Consider the following 18,373-nt stretch of genomic DNA (forward strand, 5'->3'; position numbering starts at 1 on the left):
TTGGGTGACTGGGAATGGCAGCTAAGCATAGGCGTCTATGCAGGAGGCGTGCAGGTCAAACAGTCCTTGGGCAGCCTGTTCAGGTGCCACAGGGGTGATGGCCAAGCAGCAGCAGCCACGGGGGACGTGCGGGTCAAACAGTGCTGGGAGTGCCCCTCTCAGGTTCCCTGGGCAGCTGCCAATCAGTGGCAGCTGCGCAGGTCAAGCAGTCCTGGGTGCACCCTGCTCAGGTGCTCAGGGGTATTGATCAAGTGGGTCAAACAGTCTTAGGGGTGCCCCATTTGGGAGTCTGCGGGATGTGGCCAAGCAGCGGCAGTCATGTAGGTCGAGTAGTCCTCCGCCACTCGGGTGACTGAGGGTAGCCATGAGGTGGCAGGTGCGCAAGAGAGTCCTGTGGTGCCCTACTCGGGTGTCCGGAGGGCAGTAGGCAAGCAGCGGTAGCTGTGGGGGACACGCAGGTTGATAGTCCTTGGCGTGTCCAGCTCAGGTGCCCAGGGGGCGGCTGCTGAGAGGTGGCAGCCTAACGGGATGCTTGTGTCTGGCTCAGGTGACTGGATGTGGCAGCTGAGCTGCAGCAGTTATGCAGGCGACATGCAGGTCAGACCGCCTTTGGGGGCCGTTCAGGTGCCCAGGAGGCAGTGGCCGAACAGCAACTGCTGCAGGGGGATACGCTGGTCAAACCGTCCTCAGGGCGTCCCACTCGGGTGCCTGTGGGGTGGCAGCCACGGGCAATGCACGGTGAAACCATGCTAGGAGCATCCCTCTCAGGTTCCCTGGGGTGACTGCCAATCAGCAGCTGCCTCACAGGTCAAACAGTCCTGGGCGCTCCCTGCTTAGGTGCCGGGTGGTGACCGAGCAGGTCAAACAGACTTAGTGGTTCCCCACTGGGGTTTCTTGGGGCAGTGGCCAAGCAGCGACAGCCACTGGGTCAAACAGTCCTCTGCCACTTGGGTGCCTGGGGGCAGTCGCACAGCGGTAGCTGTGTTGGGGTTGGGTGTGTCAAACAGTCCTAGGGTGCCCAGCTCATGTACTCAGGGGGCTGTGGCCAAGTGGCGGCAGCCTAGGGGGACATGCAGTTTGAACAGTCCTCTGGGTGCCTGACTCAGGTGACTGGGGTTGGCAGCTGAGCAATAATGGCTAAGCAGGGGACTGGTGGGTCAAACAGTCCTGTGTGCATCTCCTTTGGGTGCTGGAAGTGGCGGCTAAGCAGTGGGTGTCCAGCGGATGGGACAGTCCTCTGCCACATGGGTGCCCAGGGCAGCCGTAAAGCGGCAGCTGCATGGGTCAAACAGTCCTGGGGTGTTCTACTCCGGTGCCCAGAGGGCTGCGGCCAAGTGGTGGCAGCTTAGGGGAACACGTGGTTGGAGCAGTCCTCCGCATGCCTGCTCAAGTGACTGGAGTTGGTGGCTGAGCAGTTGCAGTTATGCAGGGCACACACGGGCCAACCGTCCTGGGTGCTCCTCACTACGGTGCCCTGGAGCGGGGCCAAGTGGCGGCAGGTATGGCTCAAACAGTCCTCAGTGTGGCTCGCTTGGGTGCCCCGGGAGCCAAGTAGCAGCAGCTGTGCCGCCACTCAGGTGCGGATGGGCAGCCGGGAAATGGCAGCTGCGGGAGTGGGGTGGGTGGGTCAAATAGTCCTGGGGCACCCCGCTAGGGTGCTTAGGGGGCTGTGGCCAAATGGTGGCATCCTAGGGTGACATGCAGGTTGAACATTCCTCAGCGCTCCCTGCTGGGATGCCCAGGGCGGTGGCTGAGTGGCAGCCAGGGGGAACACGCAGTTCCAGCAGTTCTCTGGCTGCAGGGCTGGGACAGGGTGCTTGGTCCTGTGGGTGAGGGGATGCTACTCTTGGGCCTCCTCTCACTGTCTCTGCAGGCAAAGGGGGAAAGGTAGACTGGGAATTCAAAATGGTTGAGCATTAGTTTGATTTTTCTGCGTAGCTAGAGGGTGTTTGGAGTCCCAACAGGGTCCCTCTAGAGGAGTAGACCCCTCTTTCTGTAGCTCTCACACTTGGGTGAGACAATAAGTCCTCACTTCACTGCTGGACTGTAGGAAACTCACAGGAGCAGATAAAGAGAAAAAACACACCTTTCTTGGGGGCAAGGTCAGATAGCCTTCCTTCGGGATGTATTATGTACCTGTAGCTTGCTTTCTAGGATATGCAGCTTGCCTCAGCAGAGATGTCCTGCAGGTGTCATTCTTCTCTCTCAGCTGCGCTCCTAGTCTTCAACTTTGTTGGGTATTTTCCGGACTTTATCTTTCCCTCTGGATGGGAGCTTCTGTTGGAAGCTGGTACCTTTCCACCATCTTGCTTCTGTCCACACCACCTAGTTTTAATCTTGGCTTCTTGGCATTGCTCACACTTACTCACTCTTCCAAGGAAACTCCAAATAGCAGCTCAGTCCAAAATCAAAAAACTGCAGGACAGCAATTTTCTGTCCTAGTCCTCCAGGCCCAGGAACTTGCCTTTTGTGCAGATCTTGCTCAGCTCCAGGCCTCTTTATTAGATACTGGCATCTCCTACTGCTTCCCTGTAACCCCAAAATGAAGTTTCTTGGTAGGTCTCCCCATCCAAAGCTGGTGGAGTACTCTGCCTGTCTAACCATGAGTGGCTAGTAGATAGATGTCTCTAGTGTAACATCTTGCTCCTCCTGCTCTTCTTTCTTTCTTAACTGGCCACACCTTTACCTGGGTTTCCTTAGTTCCTGTCATAAGTTGCAAAATACTTTGGGTCAGATCAACAAAATCTGTGGACAGAAATAAGATGCACCTGTGGTCACAGTTGTCTCGACTTACAAATTTGAAGAGCTAATTCTCTCTGGAGAGGGGAAGACATGTTAAGGGAAGAGGGGTTAGGGAGGGGAAGAAGGAGAAGGAAGAGAAAGAAATGGAAAGGAGAAAGAGAGGATGCTACTGCTGCACTACCCACAGCCTGGGAAGCCCGAGCATCCATCCCTTGACCTTTTAATCTTAGTAAAGTATCTTAAGAATAGAAAAAAAAAATAAAAGTACCCAATGTACTCAATACTAATATGAAATCAATATATAAGCACCTACACATTCATATGAATGATAAAACATAACTATAGTCCAGACAGTAGAAGGGAAGAGGGGAGGGGGGACAGGAGGATGGAGAGTATTTGGGGGATTTCACCTAATGTGCATGATGCAATGGTACATTTCAAAACCATTAAGAAAAGAACATAATTGTGATGATGTGTTAATCAGTTTAATGTTAGGATTTCACACTGTATATTAAATCAGTACACTGGATTCCATAAATGTACCAATGTACACAGTTATGATTTAATAAAAAATAAATAAATAAAAATACAATAGGTAAGGGACTATATAAAAAAGTATTTTCTCTGTTTTTATCATATTATGAACTGTATATCAAAACATATAAGAGACCCTGGTAGGTAAATAAACCCAGGTGAAATTTTTCATAATTACAATACCTAAAGAAAGTCTCCATTAATAATTTATATATACATCTTCTCAAATTTTTTTCTAAGAAAAACATTAAAATACTTAAATTTTAAAAATATACTTTGAATACATCATGGAAAACTTTTTATTTTTTCAAATTTATAGTCATAACATTTTGTGAGATAAAATATTTAACTTAAAAATAAAAAATAACATTTTAAAAGTTCATTATTAAGAACATTTACACTACATTGAGTTTTTAGTTATTACAAATACCTTGTAATAAACACCTTATATAGATATACATATGCGAGTGACTGGTCGAAGTATAAGTATAGTATAATCTGTGGACTTTAGTTATTTTTGATATCTATTGCCAAATTATTAGTAATTACCAAATTACTACTACTGTTATAAAACAATGTATTTGCAGTTGAGGTACCAAGTATCATTTTTTTCTGAAATTAATTTTTATTTTCTTAATCTTTACATTTTAATTGCCCATACTTTTTAGATTTACTTGAGTTATAAATATGTCAGTTACAAATAAGAAAATGAGCAGCACTGGCTTTGTGTTTTGTTTTCTCCTACAGCAATACTCTCTAACAATATTAAACACTAACATCTGGAGAGAGGATAGTACCAAATACATCATCAGAACCCAGCTGAATCAAGAAGGAAAAAACAGTTGTCTACCTTATAGCTATTGTCACTGATGAGGGTTTTAAACTATGAAAAAAATAAACACCTGTGCCTGAATTACTCAACTTATGTCCTGTGTCTTCTCTGAATTTCCAGGCCCAACTTCTACCCTTGATAGCAGCCACTATTATCCTAAATAAACATTACATATAGGGCACTTCTGGTGGCTGGATCAGCTTGAGTGTCACCATGTGGATTTGTTTATTCATGTACAAAGCCTTCTTTTATAGATAAAGTTAAGAAACAAGATACTACAAGGACCATGGTGCCAGTCAAGGACCCAGTGTACAAAGTGCACTTAGTAATGTAGTAATGCACTTAATAAAATAGTGGCTGTGAATTTTATCTATAGTAAAAAATTCTTTAAAAATATAATCAGTTTAAAATAGGGAGATATTTTGTAACTTATGAGGAAAAGCTGTTTAATATGTACTCTAATGACTAATTACTAATGCCTACTTTTAGTGTGAAGAGTATAAAAGTAACAAAGGGAAACAAGGGAGCAGAACAGCTCTTTGAGGAAATATTCTCACTATTCTTTGGAATTTCTGGTGTTTCTGTAAATATAAATAAAACTTTTAATCTCTCATCCATTGACAGATCAATGGATCTCTTCTCCGTTGATTGACTTGTATGACGGGTGGATAGAATCCTTGGTTCCGCAACATATTTTAGCAACAATGAAGGGATCATCAGCTGGGTGGCTTCATGAATACAGACTTGCCAAGGGCCCTGCAAATATGCTAGGACAGTTGATCCCAGGACGCACCTCCCTGCCATTTCTTGCAGTGCTACTAGAATCCTTTTTTTATTGGGAATGGATGGTGTGGTGTCATCCTGCTCTCACCATTGCCTCGCATTTATAAAGAGAACTTTTTCACATTTATTCAGGTGTGTTCATGGTTTAGAGTTCCCATATAGTTGTTCGTGGGGGTAGAGTCCCTGTCTGGATGCCTAGGCATCTGCATTTTCTGTGGAGCCCAACAATGGGACTCAGTTATTAGCTCTGGAAGGATACCTTTTTAGGTTGTGTCCTAGCCAATTGGCCATCTTATGGGTACCACCTATAACCAAGAAACAGATGAAGTTTTACTTTAATATGGTAAGACCTACAAATAATCTTAAAAGTAAAGAGCAATGACTATTAAATAGATCCTTGAATTAACATACTATTTAACAACTAGATCTCCTTTGTCAAAGATAAAGAAACAAGATCCCCTGTATTCAAGCTTTTTTTCCTGTTTGTATTTTTCCTGTAACATTTGTCTCTATTTGTGTAGTATATACCCAAACAAAAGCCCATGGGGTGAATTCTGTCTAACTGGGTCACTTAATGGGTACTACTCTCTGACTAAAAGAAAATTAACATTCTATTTTAACACTATATGGCCTACATATGGTTTGGGATCTGAGGAAAAATAGCCCTTGAATGGTTCCTTGAATTATTTTGTCAACAATCAACAAAATGAAATGAAATTCCACATGTATAGCTTTTAATGTCTTTACATGACACAGACACAAAAAAAGGAAATCTGATGTTTCAGAGAACAGAGGGAGAAAAGTCAGCCACTTGGGAGAAAAAGATTATAGTTCAGGGTGAGATGATCACTGTAAGGTGGTAATCCAGTTAGGTGAGTCTTATGTGACCAATACCCCATGCTCTTATCAGCTCCAGAAGGAGAGTTGAGAGAATTAACCACTCCTTACTTGAGCAAGGTGGGGAAGTGGTATCCTCATCTAAAATCCACCAGGGAAATCATTTCAGCCAGGGAGTCAACCAGGAGGAGGTATTTTTCACTGATTTACTTTTATTTCCAATTATTTCTTTTCACTTTATGCCCTGCTGAGGTTTTATGCTTGTTGGACTTTCTGATCTACACTCTGCCTGATCTCACTCTCTTTAGTTTCCAGATAAGTTGTGTCTTTAGACTCTCTCCTTCCCAATTTAGGTCCTGACACTAGAGATGGACAATATATCTTGGCAGAGCACTTTATTTCCCACTTGACCCCTGATAATTCACATAAAGTACAAAAGCTTGTCATGGAGCCTCAGACTCCACAAACAGAGTTTCAAATTTGGCCTTCAATGGTCTTTGATAACCAGATGGAAACAGAACAAAGGAAGAGGTGGGTCTGGTAAGTGGCCCAAGGAGCAGAAAGAAGAATCTCAAATAGTGGCTAACATTGTTGTAGGAACTTTTCACAGAGGTACACTGGAAGCTCCAGCAAGAAGATATCAAGAATGCACCTGCTCTGGGGGCTGCACGCTGCTTCCTCTGCAGCTATTTGGGCCTCTGGAGAGAAATACACCAGAAAGCACAACTCACACCTGGAAGAACTGACAGAGCCTCCTGATCCATCATCCTACACACCCATGCATCCTCTAGAACTATGTCAGTCTGATGGACAGACCTCAGCCTTAGAACAAGCTCAACTTCATCACATTGGATGGCTGAGCCTCAGTTAACTCTCACACATCACAGGTAAGCTAACTGATTTTTTTATTAATTAGTTTTTTTTTTTCATTAAACAGGCCATTGAAATACAAGGTCACAAAAATAAGTGATAAGATTATTGTAAAATGAAATGGACAGAATATATATTCAATTTAATTTTCCATCTATGAGAATTTCACAAAAAAATCATAGTTTACTTTGTATTATAGACATTCTTGTTGGACTTATTTATCATCACATAAGACAACTAACAAATTCTTGAAATTACTAATAGTTATTTGGGTGATCTTTTAATGTTTGTAGGTATTTTCAGATTTTTGCCTAACAAATACAACATAAAGGTGAAAGAATCCAGAAACTATTTTTAAAGTAGTTAAATAATAGAAAACAAACATTAGACAATGTGATGCTGTAAACTTCAGTTTCATACAACAGAAGTTCAAATTGCAGGCCTTTTCTTGGAAAGTTAGCAGAAAACACTCCACAAATTTAAGATGTGAGCATCTTTCCCCCTCCCAGGGGAGAGCGTGAACGCAATCCTCCATCACCACAAATTATACAGTCGAGTTTCCCACATTTGGGGAAATTGCAGGGGTTAGCACATCCGGAGTGCAATGGATAAGCCTTGCCCTGGGAAAACCCCTTTCGTAATCATGATATCTCCTCTGCCAGGTAGGCATAAGATGTGAGCATTTTACTTTGAAAAATTCTGTGGTAGTGTTATTTCTGCCCATGACAGTCAAGATTGGGAATTAGAACAATATATTTCAGCATGATGCACTGTTTGTTTTTATGTATATGTCAATAAATGAAGTTTTGAAAATACATATAACAATTTTTACCCCCATTTTCAAGTACATACATTTCAAGGCTACTATGGGCTTTAATAATCTGTTCACTTAATAAAGTGAATTATCACTTGGCACCATTTTAAATGTAAGTGACTGCCATTAGCTTACATAGTAAAGAGTGTTTTAAACCCTAGCAGTTGCAAGCTCTGAGAAATACTTACTGAATGATAGTTATTATTGGTTTGAGCAGTGACTTCTTGTTCTATGACTTTGGATTGAAATTTCCTTTGGTATATTATATGTATGTTGCCATCCAACATATCTTACATCAAATCTTGTGTTCCCAATTAAACTTCAAAATAGCCCTGTATTGACATTGTCCTCCATGAGCTTAAGCTTTGGATCTATAAGTACCCAACTCTTAAAACTGGCTTTTAGTATTGCCGCTTCCTGTAGATTCAAATACTGTTAACTTTAGAGGGCTAATAAAAACTACTATTCCAGTGCACAGTGCACCATCCATCCATCCTACTTGAATCTAACACAGCCATGTTTGCTCATGGAAATGAGGCTTGGCAGCATCTTAACAGGATGAAACAGTTTCAGCTTGGATTTTAAGGGAGTAAGGTTTTAATCCTCTTAAAGTATGACTAATATAATTAGGAGTTGTGTTGATATTCTTCAGTAGTATTCAAAGCCAGATTCAGAGAGTCAGCATTCCTTAGTCACATCTGATTTCAAAGAGAATTAACTTAAATCTTAAATTCAACTTTAAGTAAGGTAGAAATAAAAGAGTATTCCAAATAAAGTATTCTGTGAAAATTTTTGTCAGTTGACGCTGATTATAATTAAGTTGAATAGAAATAGAATGCCACATTTTTGCATTTAATTCATGTAATCTTGGCCAATAGTTTCCATAAGGTCGTACTCTTCAAACTCTAGATTTTTTGATTTATTTATTTCTTATTAAGTCATATACAGATGACAGATCATGAATACATTTATGCATATGTGGGGTACAATGGGTTGATTTTTTAATACAATCTGACATGTTTATTTTTATTAAATTATAACTGTATATATTTATGGGGTATAGTGTGATGATTTGACATACAATGTGGAATGATTAAATCAAACTGATTAAAATAATCATCACCTCACTCACTTATTTTTGTGGTTTATTTTGAAATGTACCTTTGAATTGTGCACATTAGACAAAATCCCAACAAATGCCCTTTCTCCTCCCACAAATTGCCTTCACCCTCCCTTCCTTTTTCCCTCCTCTTCCCTCTTTTCTGTTAGATTATATTTGGCTTCTATCATTCATATGAGTATGTAAGTGTTTATATATTGGTTTGATAATAGTATTGAGTACATTTTCCATTCTTGAGATACTTTACTAAGAATATGTTCTAGCTCCAACCAGGTAAACATTAAAGATGAAATCTCCATCTTTTTGAGGCTACATAGTATTCCATGGTATAAATGTACTATAATTCGTTAATCTATTCATGGGTTGATGGGCATCTGGGCTGCTTTCATGACTTGGCAGTTATGAATTAGGCCGCAATAAATATTCTGGTGCAAATGTCTTTGTGGTACATGATGTTTGTTCCTCTGGGAAAATACCTAGCAAAGGAATTGTGGGATCAAACAAAAGGTCAACTTTTAGTTTCTTGAGAATTCTCCACACATCTTTCCATAAAAGTTGTATTAATCTGCAATCCCACCAGCAGTATAGAAGTGTTTCCTCCTCCACATGCATTCCAGCGTCTGCAGTTTTGTGACTTTGTGATGTGGGTTACTCTTATTGGAGGTAGGTGATATCTCAAAGTGGTTTTGATTTGGATTTCTCTGATGATTAAAGCCAATGAGCATGTTTTAATGTGCTAGTTGGCCACTCAATTATCATCTTCAGAGAAGCTTGTGTTCAAGTCTCTTGCCCACAAAGAAATGGGGTTGTTTGTTCTTCTTATTGATTAATTCGAGTCCTCTGTAGATTCTGATCATCATACCTCTGTCAGAATTGCAACATGCAAAAATATTCTCCCATTCTAAAGGCTGTTTACTTTGGTTGTAGTGCTTCTAGCTGTACAGAAGCTTTTTAGCTTGATCAGATCCCAGTAATTAATTTTGGGGGTTGATTCAATTGACAGGTGGGTTTTCCTCATAAAATATTTATCCAGTTCAATGTCTTCAAGTGTTTTGCCTGCATCTGTTCTAGTATTTTATAGTTTCATGTCTTAAATTTAAATCTTTTATCCAGTGAGAATATATTTTTGTTAATGGTAAAAGGTGAGAGTCCAGTTTCAGTCTTCTACAGGTCGCCAGCCACTTCACCAAGCACTATTTGTTAAACAGGGAATCTTTCCCCCAGTGAATGTTTATATATATATATACCTCTCTATTTTTGTGCCAGTATCATGCTGTTTTGATCATTATAGATTTGTAGTATACTGGAAATTTGGTAATGTAGTGCCTCCAGATTTGGTTTTATTTTTAAGTATTATATTGGATATTTAGGTTTTTATCTAACTCCATGTAAAACAAAGTATTGATTTTTTAAGTTTCTTAAAGAATGACAGTAGTGTTTTGATGAGGATTACATTAAATCTGTAGATTGCTTTGGATCGTATGGACATTTCAACAATGTTGATTCTTCCCAACCACAAGCATGGTATGTTTTTCCATTTGTTAACATCTGCTATTTCTTTTCTCAGGGTTTCATAGTTCACTTTCTAGAGATCTTTCACATCCTTTGTTAGATATATTCCCATGTATTTCATCTTCTTTGGCAGTACTGTAAAAGAAATTGAGTCTTTGACTTTATTTTCACTTTGACTATTGTTGGTATACATAAAAACTACTGGTTTGTAGGTATTGATTTTGTACACCTAGACACTGTTGTATTCCTTGATCACTTCTAAATCACTTCTAAAAGTTTTGTGCTTGAGTTTTGTAGTTGAAAGTTTTCCAGGTATAAGATCACATCATATGTGATGAGCAAGAGTTTAATATCCTCTGTCCCCATTTAAATACCCTTGATGTCCTCTTGCCTGATTGCAATGGCTAGGCCTATCAGTACTATGTTAAATAACAGTGGAGACAATGGGTATCCTTTTCTAGTTCCATATCTGAGCAGAAATTTTTGCAGTTTTACTCCATTCACTAGGATATTGGCTGTGGGTTTGCTGTAGATGGCCTCTATCTATTTAAGAAATGTCCCCTCTAAGCCTATTTTCTTAAGTGTTCTAATTATGGAAGGATGTTGGATATTATCAAAAAGCCCTTTCTGCATCAATGGATAGAATCATATGGTCCTTGTTTTGATTTTATTTATGTGGTGTATTATATTGATAGATTTATGTATGTTGAACCAACATTATAAAGCTGGGATAAAATCAACTTGACCATGGTGTAAAATTTTTTTGATGTGTCACTGAATTCTGTTTGCTAGGATCTTATTGAATATTTTTTCATCAATACTCATTAATTATATTGGTCTATAGTTTTATTTCTTTGTTGAGTCCTTTCTTGGTTGGGTGATCTAGGTGGTATTTGCTTCATAGAATGTTTGGGGAGGATTACATTTTTTCCCCTATGTTTTGGAAAAGTTTATGTTATACAGGTAGTATTCCCTCTTGGACAATTTGGTAGAATTCTGATGTGAAACCATCTGGTTCCAGACTTTTCTTTTTGGGGAGATTTTGTACAGTCGATGCTATTTCAGTACTTGCTAAGGGTCTATTCAAAATTTCTAATTATTTCTGGTAGAGTTTAGGAAGCTTGTGTGTATCCAGTATTGGTATATTTCCTCCATATTTTTACATTTCTGAGGATAGAGTATTTTGTAGTAATAATTGAGGATTTTTTAATTTCTGTGGTATCTATTGTTACTTTCTCTTCATCATTTCTGATTGCCATTATTAAAGATTTTATTTTTCTGCTCTGGTGAGTCTAGTTATAGATTTATAAACTTTACTAATCTTTTCTAAGAACCAACTTTTTGGTTGCTTGATCTTCCAAATTATTCTTTTGTTTTCAATTTCATTTAATTCTGTACTAATTTTGTTCTTTTCTTTTCTTATGCTGTGTCTGGAGTTTCATTGATCTTCCTTTTCCAGTTGGTTAAAATGTCCTATTAGGTTGTTTACCTTACTATCTTTCTATTTTCTTGATGAAAGCTTCTAATCCTATAAATTTTCCTCTTTGGACTGCCTTTGCCATTTCCCACAGGTTTTTATAGTTTATGTCTTCCTTTGTAATTTATTCCAAAATATGAATTTCTTCTTAATCTCTATCATTCAGCTTGTTATTTTGTTTTCATGTGTTTGTTTGAGTATGAAGATCTCTGATGCTGTTGAGTTCAATTTTTATCCTGTAATGGTATGAGAAGATATAAGGAATATTTTATATTCTTTTAAATTTGTTGAAGTTAGACTTGTGTCCTAAAATATGATCAATTTTGGAAGATGATCCGAGGGCTTATGAGAAGGATGTGTATTCAGTTTTTTAGGATGAAATGTTCTATAGATGTCTGTTAAGTCCATTTGTTCTAGGATCAGGTTTAAGTTCATTATTTCTTTGTTTAGTATCTTGAAGGATCTATCCATAACAGACAAAATCTCCAACTACTATAGTGCAGAAAGATATAAAATTGTTTATATCTATTATGGTTTGTTTTATAAATTAAGGAGCATTCAGGTTGGGTGTATAAATGTTAATTATTGAAATCTCTTCATGTTGAGTGTTTCCTTTGACCATTATGTAGTGTCCATTTCCTTATTTTTGTAGGTTTAAATCCAATTGTATCTGCAAATAAGGTTGCAACACCTGATTTTTTTTTGCCTGAATTATTGTTTTCTGTCCCTTCATCTCAAGATTCTCTATTCTATTCCATGTATCTACCTCTTTATTTTTGTGCCAGTACCATGCTTTTTTGATCACTCAAGATTTATAGTATAGCCTGAAGTCTGGTAACATGATTTTTATTTCTGAGTAGTGTATTGGCTATTTAAGGTTTTTTTTCTAATTCCATATAGATCAAAGTGCTATTTTTTCAAGATCTTTAAAGTATGACAATGGTACTTTAAAATGGATGTAAAATTTTAGTTTCTTCTCATGGTGTTCTATTAGATTCCAGGTGTCTGTCTCTATTTTTGTGCCAATACCATGCTATTTTGATCACTATGTTTTTGTAGTACAACCTAAAGTCTGATAGGCTAATGGCCCCAGCCCTGTTTTTATTACTAAGAATTGCCTTCATTGCATGTTTTTTTTCCTAGTTCCATATAAAACAAAGAATTATTTTTTCCCAAATCTTGAAAGTATGATGTTGGTATTTTAATGGGGATAGCACTGAATCTGTAGATTGCTTTGGGTAGTATAGACATTTTAACAATGTTGATTCTTCCCAGGCAAAAGCATGGTATGTTCTTCTATTTGCTATTCTTTTCTTAGGGTTTTGTAATTCTTTTTGGAAAGGTCCTTCATCACTTTTGTTAAGTATTTTCCTAGGTATCTTATTTTCTTTGAAGTTATTAAGTAAGGAATTATGTCCTTGATTAGTTTCTCAACTTGGCTGTTATTGGCACATACAAAGTCCACTGATTTGTGGACATTGATGTTATACTCTGAGGCATTATTTCTTGATCACTTCCAGAATTCCTGTGGTTGAGTCTCTGGGGTTCTCTAAGGATAAGATCTTATCATTGCTGAACAGAGAGTGTTAGATCTCTTCTGTCCCCATTTGGGTGCCTTTTATATCCTTTTCTTGCCCAATTACATTGGCTAGAACTTCCAGCCATATGTTGAATGGCAGTGGCAATAGAGGATATCTTGATGTGGTTCCAGTTCTAAGTGGAAAAAATTTCAATTTTACTCCATTAAGTATGGTATTAGCTGTGGTCTTGTTATAGATGGCTTCAATGTTTTTAAATTGTACCAGTATGCTTATAGACTTAAGTGTTCTTGTTAGAACAGGAGGCTGAATTTTGTCAAATACATTTTCTGCATCTATTAAGAGGATCAGATTAGTTTTTGATTTTGCTTCTATTTATGTACAGAATTACATTTAAGGATTTGCATATGTCAAACTAGTCTTGTATCCCTGGGAGGAGGCCTACTTGATTATGTTGTACAAATTTTTTAATAAGGAACTATAAACTGCTGGCTAAGATTTTGTTGACTATTTTAACATCTATACAAATTAGTGAAATTTGTCTGTAGTTCTCTTTTTGGGGGAGGGTCTTTTCCTCATTTTGGCATCAGGGTTATGTTTGCTACATAGAATGTGTTGGGGGAGAATTCCTTCCTTCTCAATGTTTTGCAATAGTTTCTCTCTTCTTTGAAGATTTGATAGGGTTCTGGTGTGAAGCTAACTGGTTCAGGGCTTCTTTTACTGTCGTTGGAAGATATTTTGAAAATTGTTTCTTAAATATCAGTGCTTGCTATTGGTCTGTTTAAGATATGTATTTCTTTTTTATTAAGTCTAGGGAGATGGTGTGATTTCAGGTATTGGTCTATTTCCTTCACATAGTCAAATTTCTGGGCATAGAGTTTCTTGTAATGGACAGAAATAATCTCTTGTATCTCTGAGATATCTATTGTTTTTTTCTCCCTTTCTATTTCTGATTGTTGTTTTCGAGATTTTACTTTTATGTTTTTGGTTAATCTGACAGAAAGTTTATTTATTTTATTTTTTTGAAGGACCAACTTTTTATTTCATGAGTTTTCTCATGATTTTTTTTGTTTTCAATTTCATTAATTTCTGATTTAATTTTAGTTATTTCTTTTTCTTCTGCTAGGTTTGGGATTAAATTGCTCCTCCTTTTCCATTTCCTTATGATTCTTCATCAGTTTGTTGATGTTCTCTTTCTGTATTTTGGATCTAGGAATCTATTAGGCCTGCTTTTGTAGTATACAACAAGTTTTGGTAACTTGTAGCTTCATTGTCTGCCAGAAAAAACTCAGGGCAGCTGCTGAAATGGCACCAACTGTGACCTGCAGCAGCTGCAACTGCAGCACCAGGTCTATGGCTGGTGCCCTGAGAGGCAGAAACCAATCCCTCTCCCACAAAGGACTTCTGTGCCCAAATAGTGGGGAGTTTGAATGTTTCACAGAGAGTGTGGTGAGGTGTGGATTCCCAAATGGAATTTGGCAGCCAGAAAGGGGAGCCATTTGGACCCAGTTTGGGGCATCAGGGATCCAGGCAATCGGACAGAAACTTGGGTGGAACAGGCTGAAGAAAGGATTTCCAACATTGAAGACAAAGCTTTTGAACAAGCCCAAGAGTGCAAAGATGAAAAGAAATGGAAAGCAAAAATGGATCTTTCTCTTAGAGAGCTCTGGGATAATTCGAAGAAAACTAATATTTGCCTTATAGGAATCCCTAAAGCGAGGAAGCTGCCTCACAAAACACAGAGACTCTTCTTCATGAAATTTTGAAAGAGAATTTTCCAGACATGCCAAGAGATTCTGAAATTGAGATAGCAGATGGTTTCAGAACCCCAGCACAACTCAACCCGAACAAGACATCCCCCAGGCACATCATAATTAACTTCACTAAAGTTAATATGAAAGAAAAAAATCTGAAAGCAGTTAGATGCAAGAAAACCAAAGGATAGTATTAGAATGACTGCAGATCTTCCTGCTGAAATCTTTCAGGCTAGAAAAGGATGGTCAGCAACTTTTAATCTCCTAAAATAAAACAATTTCCAACCCAGGATTCCTATATCCAGCTAAAATGAGTTTCATCTATGATGGAGAAATTGAATATTTTAATGACATCCACATGTTGAAGAAATTTGCCATAACTAAACCAGCTCTGCAGGAAATTCTCAAACCTATCCTCCATAATGACCATTGCAATCCCTCACTACAAAAGTAAACTCACCCAGAAACTTTTGATCAAATTCCAACCTCCACAGTGGCAAAAGGATTAAAAATGTCTACTGGACTTTTGAGCAACTTGAGGACCAATATCTCACCAGGTCTTTCACTAATTTCAATCAATATGAATGGCCTAAACTGCCCTTTAAAGAGGCACAGATTGGGTGATTGGATACAGAAACTCAGACCAGATATGTGTTGTATCTAAGAATCACATATTACTTTAAAAGATAAATACAGACTCAGGGTGAAGGGATGGTCATCTATATTCCAAGTAAATGGAAAACAGAAAAAAGCAGGTGTTGCAATTTTATTCACAGATACGTTAGGGTTTAAACCAACAAAAATAAGCAAAGATAAGGATGACCTTTTTATATTAGTCAAGGGTAATACCAAAGATGATGAGATTTCAATTATCAATATCTATGCACCCAACCAGAATGCACCTCAATTTATAAGAGATACTCTAACAGGCATGAGCAACTTGATCTTTCGCAGCTCTATTATAGTCAGAGATTTTAACACTCTTTTGGCAGTATCAGATCAATCCTCCAATAAGAAGCTTAGTAAGGAAATTTTAGATTTAAATTTAACTATTTATATTTTGGACCCAGCTGACATCTACAGAACATTCCATCCAAACAAATCTGAATACACATTTTACTCTTCAGTCCATGGAACATACTCCAAAATAGAACACATCTTAGGCCATAAGTCTAACCTACGTAAATTTAAAAGAATAGAAATTGTTCCATGCATCTTCTCAGACCATCATCAAATAAAAGTTGAACTCAGTAACAACAGGAAGCTGCAGTCTAATACAAAAACATGGAAGCTAAATAACCTTATGCTGAATGACAGATGGGTCAGAGATGAGATCAAGAAGGAAATTATCAAATTTTTAGAACAAAATGACAAGGAAGACACGAGTTGTCAGAACCTCTGGGATACTGCAAAGGCAGTCCTAAGAGGGAAATTTGTAGCTCTGCAAGCCTTCCTTAAGAGAATGGAAAGAGAGGAACTTAAAACTTAATGGGGCATCTCAAGCAACGGAAAAAGGAAGAACATTCCAATCCCAAACCCAGCAGAAGAAAAGAAATAACCAAAATCAGAGCAGAATTAAATGAAATAGAAAACAAAAGGATTATAAAACAGATCAATAAATCAAAAAGGTGGTTTTTTGAAAAGGTTAATTAAAGAGATAAACCTTTGTCCAACCTAACCAAGAAAAAAAGGATAAAGTCTCTAATCTCATCAATCAGAAATGGTAAAGATGAAATAACAACAGACCCTTTAGAAACTCAAAAAATCCTTAATGAATATTACAAGAAACTTTACTCCCAGAAATATGAAAATCTGAAAGAAATCGACCAATACATCGATGCACTCCATCTCCCAAAGCTTAGCCAGAATGAAGTGAAGATGTTGAACAGGACTATATCAAGTGCTGAAATAGCATCAGCTATACAAAATCTCCCCAAAAAGAAAAGCCCGGGACCAGACAGCTTCACGTCAGAATTCTACCAAACCTTTAAGAGGAACTAGTACCTATATTATTCAACCTTTTCCCAAATACTGAAAAAGATGAAATACTACCCAACACAATCTATGAAGCAAACATCAGCTTGATTTCCAAACCAGGAAAAAAACCAACAAGAAAAGAAAATTATAGACCAGTATCATTAAAGAATATTGATTTGAAAATATTCAACAAGATCCTAACCAACAGAATCCAGCAACACATCAAAAAAATTATACACCACAACCAAATGAGTTTTATCCCAGGATCTCAAGGATGGTTCAACATACGTAAATATATAAATGTAATTCATCACATAAACAAATCAAAAAACAAAGATCATATGATTCTCTCAATTGATGCAGAAAAAGGCTTTTGATAATATCCAGCATCCCTTCATGATCAGAACACTTAAGAAAATTGGTATAGAAGAGACATTTCTCAAGTTGATAGAGGCCTTCTATAATAAACCCACAGCCAATATTGTAATCAACAAAGTTAAATTCAAATAATTTCCACTCAGATCAGGAACCAGGCAAGGGTGCCCATTTGTCCCCATTGCTATTTAACATTGTAATGGAAGTTCTAGCTATTGCAATTCAGGAAGAAAAGGTGATTAGGGGTATCCATATAGGAACAGAAGAGATTAAACTTTCATTTTTCACAGATGATATGATTGTTTATCTGGAAGATACCAGGGATGTGACTACAAAACTCCTAGAAGTGATCAAGGAATACAGCAGCATCTCAGGTTACAAAATCAACACTCATAAATCTGTAGCCTTTATATATACCAACAGTAGCAAAGCTGAAAAAACAGTCAAGGATCCTATTGCGTTCACAGTGGTGCCAAAGAAGATGAAATATTTGGGAGTTAACAAAGGATGTGAAAAATGTCTATAAAGAGAATTATGAAACTCTAAGAAAAGCAATAGCTGGAAATGTTAACAAATGGAAAAACATACCATGCTCATGGCTGGGAAAAAATCAACATTGTTAAAATGTCCATATTACCCAAAGTAATATATAATTTTAATGAAATCCCTATTAAAGCTCCACTGTCATATTCTAAAGATCTAGAAAAAATAATACTTCATTTTATATGGAATCAGAAAAAACCTTGAATAGCCAAGACATTACTTAGGAATAAAACAAAGCAGGAGGAATCACACTACCAGACCTCAGACTATACTACAAATCGATAGTACTTAAAACAGCCTGTTATTGGCAGAAAAACAGAGAGGTAGATGTATGGAACAGAGTAGAAAGCCAACAGATGAATCCAGCTACCTACTGTTATGTTATCTTTGACAAACCAACTAAAAACTTTGAGTGGGGAAAAGATTCCCTATTCAACAATTGGTGCTGGGTGAACTGGCTGGCAACTTGTAGAAGACTGAAACTGGATCCACACCTTTCACCATTAACTGAGATATATTCTCACTGAATTAAGGACTTAAACTTAAGACATGAAACCATAAAACTACTAGAAGAAAGTGCAGGGAAAACACTTTAAGAAATTGGCCTGGGCGAATTTTTTATGAGATGAACCCCACGGGCAATTGAAGCAACATCAAAAATACAC

General features: G+C 37.9%; 1 non-coding gene and 1 pseudogene across 1 annotated transcript; one reads left to right on the top strand and one right to left on the bottom strand.

The window, feature by feature from the left end:
- Nucleotides 1-528: 528 nt before the first annotated feature.
- Nucleotides 529-18,373, top strand: part of LOC100954587 — a 46,603-nt pseudogene continuing 28,758 nt past the window's right edge.
- LOC111722592 lies at nucleotides 7,105-7,268 on the bottom strand. The gene has a single exon (XR_002771340.1). It is a non-coding gene; the product is annotated as a U1 spliceosomal RNA (small nuclear RNA).

Source organism: Otolemur garnettii, unplaced genomic scaffold, assembly GCF_000181295.1.
Source record: "Otolemur garnettii isolate 467f Iridium unplaced genomic scaffold, OtoGar3 scaffold00284, whole genome shotgun sequence".
Taxonomy (NCBI): domain Eukaryota; kingdom Metazoa; phylum Chordata; class Mammalia; order Primates; family Galagidae; genus Otolemur; species Otolemur garnettii.